Genomic DNA, 8,983 nt, shown 5'->3' with positions numbered 1-8,983 from the left:
CCCACACTTGGTCAGACTTCCCCATCTTCCTTCAGCAGCTGCACTACGTTGCCACCTACGGACCGTCACAAGCACGACGGACCGTCATAAGCTCCGTAGGTGGTCTCTTCTGCATTTTTACGCTCAAAATCTCCGCATTCAGCCTTGGACAGATTTCCTGCAAAACAAAGAGAAACTTATATCAAAATTAGACCAAAAAGGCTTTCGGACACACTAAACTTAAGGAAAAAGTATTAATTATACCGTGAAACCACGGTATATCACCATACTTACACAAATTCTTCTGTTGCTTTCTTCATTACCCTCAACGAACATGTATGACAGACCGTTCCAAGAACGACGGTCCGTCGAGGGTCTCCATTCCATAAAACTTTAACTTTTTGGAATTTAGGTACTGGGACTAATCTCTGATCATTACGACAAGCCAGCGGGACGGACCGTCGTGGCTATGATGGTCCGTCATGGACTTCTGTAATCCCACACTAGATCAGACTTCCCCATCTTCCTTCAGAAACTTCTCTCCTCACTACGATGCCACCTACGGACCGTCATGTACTTCCGTAATCCCACACTAGGTCAGACTTCCCCATCTCCCTTCATTTTCTTCTCTCCTCACTACGATGCCACTTATGGACCGTCACAGACTCGACCGACCGTCATAAGCTCCATAGGTGGTCTCTTCTGCATTTCTCGCTCAAAAACTTCCGCGTTCATCTTTGGACAGATTTCTTGCAAATAAGGAGAAACTTACATAAAAATCAATACAAAAAGGCTTTTGGACACACACTAAACTTAAGGAAAAAATATTTAAAATATCGTGAAACCACGATACATTAGTGAGACACTTAGAAAAGGGTCAATTGTCACATCAGGTTTTTATAAAGTCATCATCTTCCTATTTGCATCTAACACCATTGTTGGACAAAATTTGAGATTTTCTTGGTCTCTTTTTTATCTTTTCCCATAAATTTCTTCTCTATCGTTTCTTGTTATTATACAAGTCTTTTTCTTATGAAACACGTCACGGAAGGCATAACACTACTACCAAAATATCTTACAATAATAGTAGACACAAAAATGCAAAAATCTCCAAAGAAATTCAACAAAATCAATGTAATCGACTAAAACCCCAAAATCAAACAAAGACACAAATAGAGATCAAATTTAAACTAAACAACAAATAAATTCGAAAGTATATTGACAAACCTACTTAGATAAGCTGAAAAACAAACCAAAAAAAACTCAAATAATTTTTGACATTGACCCCTTGTTTCAATTCCAAACCAAACCCAAACTTATTGTCTTCTACTCATCCTCCTCACCTTCTTCGACCAAATTGCCTTTGTTCTCACCATCTCTGTAAGCTTCAACCAACAACTATAAATGAGAACCAACAACAACAACAAAAACCCTAAACTAACTCTGCCAATAAATCTCGACTTTCACAACGCGGCCAGTTGTGAACAACTAGAAACAATCAGACCACCCAATAGACCCCCACTTTTCCTTAGCGACACCGGTAACCTCTAAAACCCAATCAAACATAACCCAAAATGAAATTCGAACTCCGACGAGATTGTGAACAACCAGAAATCATGAACATATTTTACTTCAATGGAAAGAGTAGAAGAGGTTGGAAAAAGGAAAATGACAAGGAAGATAAGAAAAAGCAATGAAGTGAGATTGTGGGGATGGAGATGGCTATGGAAAACAGAAATAAAATTTAAAAGGGAGAGTTTATGTATATTAATCAAGTATAATTAAAGAACAATTGACATGGAGAATATATGTGTAGATACATAAATTGTATTGGATCAAATTCATACAAAATTTGAATTAAATCCATGCTCATTCGGGCTAAATAATTAGTTTGGGATTTACAAATAAATAAATCCATTTTATTAAATTCAAATTCAAGGTCAATTTCACCTTGAAGCCCAAACCCATGCCACGTGTCACAGTGACTAGGCATCCAAGACCAACAAGGTGACGCCACGTGTTCAAATGAGGTGGTAGTCCCAGTCAAATGCAAGAACAAATCAAAATGTGCCAAGTGTCAAAATGACATCCTTTGTTTAATCACAAGCAACATTGCCCACTCCCTACAACTATAATTAGGAGATAGTCATGACATTCATAGGGGATCCAAAAAACTCTTCAACACGCATTTAAAAAATTAGAGAAAGCTACAAAATCAACATGAATAGTTCTTCGAAGGAGTGATCAACGGAGTTCTTCCTGGAGATCGACTTACAACGAAGAAGCGCTTTCCGATAAGAAAGAGAGAGAGCTCGTGGATGTATATTCCCTCGAGTTGTGGAGAAACTTAGGAGAGAGAATGAAGAGAACAACGGAATTGTACTCACAACGATTCATTAATAAAATCACAATTTTCTTTTATTTAATTTGGTTGCAGTTAATTTTCCACGCTTACAAAAATTTGTTGCGAACAAATTTGGCACGCCCAGTGGGATCGATTCTGCTCTTCATCTCTTTCTCTTGAAAATTAGAAACTACAAAGGCTACTACTGCAATGACGTTCAGAAAAAATTGTGATTTTTCAAACAAGGAGTCTACTGATGTCGTGTCTGCTGGTCTCAAACATGTTGTCCCGATTACTCGGCGTAAGTTCAAAAACAGTGGGCTAGATGGATCTAAATACTTTACTTCTTTGGAGGCGATGAGAAGCAACAACTCTCATACGATTGTCATAAGTGCAACACCTAGGGGCAATCTTGAGTATGTATTCTTTGGAGAGTCTTCTCAAAATGAATCCAACTCTGGTGATTTCGAAGATTTAATCGATTCTCCAACTTCAATGAATGTCAATGCTTTGATGGACGACTCAACTGACAAGGACGAGAAGTTTGCGATGATGGAGCAAACTATTGAGTCCTTGAAGAAATTCGTTGATGACAAAAATCTTCATATTGCTCAACTTATGAACAAGTTGGAGGCCTTTACACCTAGAGATTCAAGTCATGTTCCCACTTGTCCATCTGGTTTTGATCAACAAAATAAGGACGTTGAGGAATCTTTAGCAAAGTCCAAGTTTAAAAAGGATAAACAATCTGCTTCAGTTGCTGCACTATCTTGCCAACAGTAGCAAGACATGATAACGAACACTATCAGGGCTTAATATAGTGGAACACCACAAAGTTCCTTGATTACTCCAAGCCATATACTAGACAAATTGATTATCTATCCATGCCGACAAACTATCAGCCACCAAAGCTACAATAATTTGATGGCAAGGGGAACCCAAGGCAACATATCGCACACTTTGTTGAAACTTGTAGCAATGTTGGAATACATGGTGACCTTTTGGTAAAACAGTTTGTTTGTTCGCTGAAAGGGAATACATTCTATTGGTTCATCGACCTGGAACACGAGTCCATTGATAGTTGGGAGCAACTCGACCTGGAACATGAGTCCATTTAATTTCGCACTACTTTTCATATTTTTATATGCGATGAATGATACGGAAGGGATTGTACAAGACCTCTGAGAGGTCAAGTACTCCGATTGCACTTCGAGAGTGCCATATCTTCTAGGATGTTGTCTTGGGATGTGACAAGAATTACACCCAGGGCTAAGAGAAAAGAGAAAAGAAGAAAGAATGGGAGAGAAGTCAAGAAATAGCCAAAAATGTCAAGCTTTGCAAGTGGGATTTATCGGGTGTTAGCGTTGGGTCAATTCACCCAAACACCAAACTTGTTTCAATTTAGTGATTTTTGAATTAGGTGAATAATAAGAAGTGAAGTTCTTGAAGACCATTGTTGATTTCTTGTTGGTTGAGTTGTTAAATGCCTATTGTTGATTTGATTCGTGTTTCCGGGTTATTTTTCAAGTTAAATTTACTAGGTATTGAGGGTAATAATGATCCTAACTGTTTGGAGAATGAATTATGGAAGTTTAGAGGGTTTAGAGATGAAAACGAAGGAGCAAAGTTGAGAACGCCTGTCTGTAGGGTCTTGGGGCGCCACACCTCCTATATTCCCACAGGACAATCTCTGTTCGTAGGGCCTTGGGACGCGCACCATCCAGATCACCCCAAATTAGCCTCTGAAGTTTGGGGCCTGGCGCCCCACACCTCTTAGAGTGCCAAGGACGTCAGTTCACCCCATTCTTCCCCCATCATTTCGAGCTACTTTCTAAGTGATATACCTACGTTTCCTAGTTGATTCTAATACCCTAAGGTACGTCTAAATATCATGAAATTATCCATAAACATGAGATCATGAACCTTGAATCCATAATCCGATTTCAAAGAAAGTTCAGATTAAAGTCAAAGAAGTTAAGAGTCAAGTCCAAAAGTTAAGAAGTAAGTCAAAGCAAGTTCTTAAATGTTTTCAAGATTCTTTAGTAATATTTTTAACTTTGTTTTAAGACTCAAGTTTCAAGCTAAGTAAATATTAAAGAGTTGAAGTTCTTCCTTCAAAGAGATATATAGGGACTATGTATTCCCAAAGAAGCTTAAAAGAAATGTTTTTCACATTTGAATAATAATGGAAACTGAGTTTTTCAAAGAATCTTCGAGCTAATTTTTTTTCCAGAAAAGAGTTATAGCTTTATAAAATGAAGCAAACAGGGAAACTGAGATTTCCAAGATAGCCTTTGAGCTAAATTTTTTATCACTGATCTCAAATCACAAAATAAGTATGTTTTAAAAACATAAGAGTTAGTATATTTTGGGAGTAGTATTGAGCATCGAATTAGGTACGAGCATGAGTTCCAATAACTCACATCTCCATAAAATCATGTAGCCACCATGAGTAGAAAAGCGTGAGGTAGATCACTGTGTCATCACTATAGCTCTTAAGTGATGGATTTCGGTTAGAGAAACTCCCACAAAAGTTAAATGTATTTATACATATACATATCAATTTATATGTATTTTTACATACATCTCAGAGTTAATTGGATCCTTGTATACATTCAGAGTTTACAACATGTTTTAAAATAATTTTTCTTTGTATTGCACTTGCTTTTAAATTGCTTTATATTAGAATGAGTTAGTTATATTGAGTTATGTTATTTATTAGTTGAGCAGAACCAAGGTAAGTGTTCCTTCTTACTCTCTTCAAGCTTAAGTTGTTTTATCATTCAAACTCGCATACTCGTACATTCAATGTACTGATTTGTGCTAGCCTACACATGATGCAGACACAGGTAAAGAGAATCGACATTCAGCGCACTGTTGATCCAATTGAGTAATCCAGAGTTAATTGGTGAGCCTCTTTGTATTTCAGAGGACTCCTTTTATTGCTTTCAGTAGTTTCTTTATTAGGATGTTGTGGGGTCCGTCCCAACATCCAGATTTAGAGGTTTCATAGATAGATAGTAAGATTTTAATCCTTTAGTCTTTTCAATATCTTTCTATCTGTTAAGACTTTGGATTGCAACTTTTGTCATGTTGAATGTTTAATCTTTAAAACATTCTCAGTTTTATTAGTTAGTTGAGTTATTGATCATTATTAAAATATGTGTATTGTCTTCTGCTCAGTTAAGTAAGTTAGGCTAAGGGTCCGCTCGAGGCCAATAATGATCTTCGAGTGCCGGCCACGTCCAGCGTATAGACTCAGAGTGTGACAAAATTTATTCAAATAAATGTAGGATTAAGAAGAAATTATGCTGTTACACTTTAATTCTTTAGTAATAACATTATAAATTGTCTTAATTATTAATAATTATTGCAAATTATATTCACATTTTTTTACAATCTTTAGTTATTGCATTATGAATTCTTTTAGCTATTACATTATTTTTTTTCTATCTTTCATCTTTTCTTTTATTAGTTTCTTAGTTAATAAATTTTCACATTCTGAAAAAATTTGTGGTGGTAGAAGCACAAGTATGACATGGTGGGTGAGTGATTACTTTCTAATAGAAAATGTGTGGGTCCTATTTTTCTGTTTACATTATCATATCTCTCTCCTACCTTTACTTAATTTTAAGAATAAAAAGTTATGTAAGTCATATTCTTCTTATTTTACATCGGTATTCTCTTTCCCTTTACATTTTACTCGACAGACGTTCTATTCTCTATTTTTTTCTTTCTCACATTTGTTAAAAAGAATAATTCTTCTTTACTCTAAACTTTTAGATCAACTTCGACTAATGAATTTTATCTACTCCTTTTTTATATCATTCATATATTTAGCTTTTTTCATTTGATAATTAGCTAGTATATTATTTTTATTTTTTAAATTATATTGATAATTAACAAGTATACTATTTTTATTTTAAAATTATATAAAAAATATGGAAGAAAATGATAATAAAACTTTTACCTACGAACGAAAAATTTAGATAGACACTCAACTATACTATTAATATCCTCATTTGGTGTGTGTATTTTAAGTTTGATTAATCAATTTTTTCACTTATTAAATTGAACTATTTTATTAATTTGAATATTAATAAACCACACCAAATATTTTTTAATAGATTCTTTTTATTTTCTCTATATTTTTAGCTTGATTTGAATCATATTATAATAAAGTGTATTTGATTTTTTTTTATAATATATGTTGTAAATATCCACACTATATTATACAATTATTTGATTCAATTCAGAAGCACGCACGCGCACATAAACATACATATTATTATTTTATTATTCTCAATAGGTGTCTGATACCCATTTAGGAGTCAGACTAAATCCGAATTTACATTGGAAAGTCCACATTTGGGGTGAGGGGAAAGGTAAAGCTCTCCCTAACAAATGCGACTCCATACCCAAGGAGACCCAAACATGAAACCTTTTGGTTAAGGATGAAAAAATATTTATCACTCCATCAGAAGCCTTGTCGGTAAACAATTATATATATACAAAAATATCAACTGTAATGTGCAAAAAATAAATAAAAAATACATTGTATGATAAATATTTGTATATACAAAATATTTTTTCCTTTTAAATAAATTGATTTAGATATAATTGTATGGAAGTTTGGCATTTAGATCATATCTCGTAACAATTGAATTAATTTTAGTGTAAAACACAATCAAACTTTTTAAAAGATTGGGAAAATAAAAAACTTAATTTTATTGATTTGATTTGTTTGATAAGTAAAAAAACTAATTAATCCAACGTATATATATGTATAAAATTAGGAATTTCATTGCTTAGTTAATTGACTATCTAGACGTTTATCTCGTAGGTTAAAATTTTAGTCTTCATTTTATAATTTTCTCTCAGATTTATCCTTTAGATATTTTTTATGTTTTTTTTAAAAATAAAATCTACACGCTAATTATCAAATGAAGAAAGATATATAATATAAGAAGAATTGAGTAAATTAAATTCATGATTGAAAAACACTGATCTAAAATAAACAAAAAATTAGAAAGGAAAAAAAAAGGTTAAATGAAAGAAATTGAAAAAAAGAAGTGTGAGAAGCAAAGTAGGAAAGGAAAAGAACTCATTCATCATTCAAAAAATAAGTAAAAATAGGAGAGAAAAATAACAATGTAAATACAAAAATATGCCCCACTCATTTTTTTTTATTAAAAAGCAATCTCTTATACAGCGTGTCATACTTGTATCCCTACCATCATAAAATTTTTCAGGAACCACTACATCCAAGCTAACTGAAAGGATTATCTATCCTTTTAAAATGAAGCCATAACTATCCCCACTCATCATAACACAAAAACATTTTATGCAAAACTTAACAAGAATACTTAGAAAGTAAATGATTAGAGGTACACTAAACAATGTCTACCCCTTGACAAGACAATCGAAATTAAAACTTATTGAGTACCCAAAGAAATTAACAAGTTAAAAGAGATCTTTTTTAACAATTGAAATTTTAAGAAAATTATAAAAGGTGATTCAGAGTAACGTTTTCGACTTTGTTTTATTAAAAAAAAACATAACAGAAAAGAGGACTCAAAGGGGAACAGAGTTTGATACTAACACGTTGTTAGGAAATAACATTTTAAACATAATATGTTATTGAGAAAGTGCCTCTAATACAATCCATTTTTTCATATGAATCGATCAAAACCCATTGTATTTAACAAAACCTCATTTAATTTATCAAATTGAACAATAAATCATGGAGATTCACATCAGACACCTGCAACCATCGCCGGAAAGAAAAATCCGCCTCTTGCAGAATCGACACGCTAACTACACTAGATTCGAAATTCTTTTGTTCAGCGGTTGAAGATTTGGCACATTACAAGATTTACGTAGCGGTGAACGTTCAAAAATTGGAAGGAGGTTGACTGTTTTGCTTGAAAAAAATTGTCAAAAAGCTTTGAAGAGAAGTATGTTTTTGTGATTGAGGTAATTTTGTCACATGCTAGTATAGTTGATCTTAGATTTATTGAATATGTCGTTTCCCTTTTTTTTAAATTTAGCAATGGTATCCGATTTCCTCAAAGATTGCGACTTTATAGAAATTAGATTTTTAATTGATATATGATTGAACTTTATGCGTGAAGCATTTGAGGAAAGTTTATAAAATGTACTTTAGTTTGATTTGCTTTGTTAGTTTTGTTCATTATTGTAAAAACATTTCATTTGTGTGTAGGAATAACTAGTAGTAATGCAGACCAATTGGATTCCGGTCTACTTGATCCGTCTATATTAACTGAACAACTCACTCACAGGTCACGAGATATATGGATAGGAAATGATAATATGATTTTGAACACAAGGAATTGTGATGGAAATTTTGGGGCCTCGTAAATGAACATTTCATCCATCCACGAGTCATAGATGTGATTAGATTATCTGAATTGTATGGTTTCTATAGATTTCACTGGCCTGTTGTGGACATTAGTTTAATCACTTCACTAGTTGAGAAATGGCGTCTTTGAGACTCATACCTTTCATTCAGACGAGTGAGGCTACGATCATCTTACAGGACGTGGAGATGTTGTATGACTTATCCGTGAAAGGTAATCCAGTACTTGGCTATGAACCAAAGAGGACAATAGCGGATTGGCAGAATATTTGTTAAAGATT

The sequence above is a fragment of the Solanum pennellii genome, chromosome 5 (genome assembly GCF_001406875.1).
Source record: "Solanum pennellii chromosome 5, SPENNV200".
Lineage (NCBI taxonomy): Eukaryota > Viridiplantae > Streptophyta > Magnoliopsida > Solanales > Solanaceae > Solanum > Solanum pennellii.
This window is presented reverse-complemented; position numbering follows the sequence as displayed.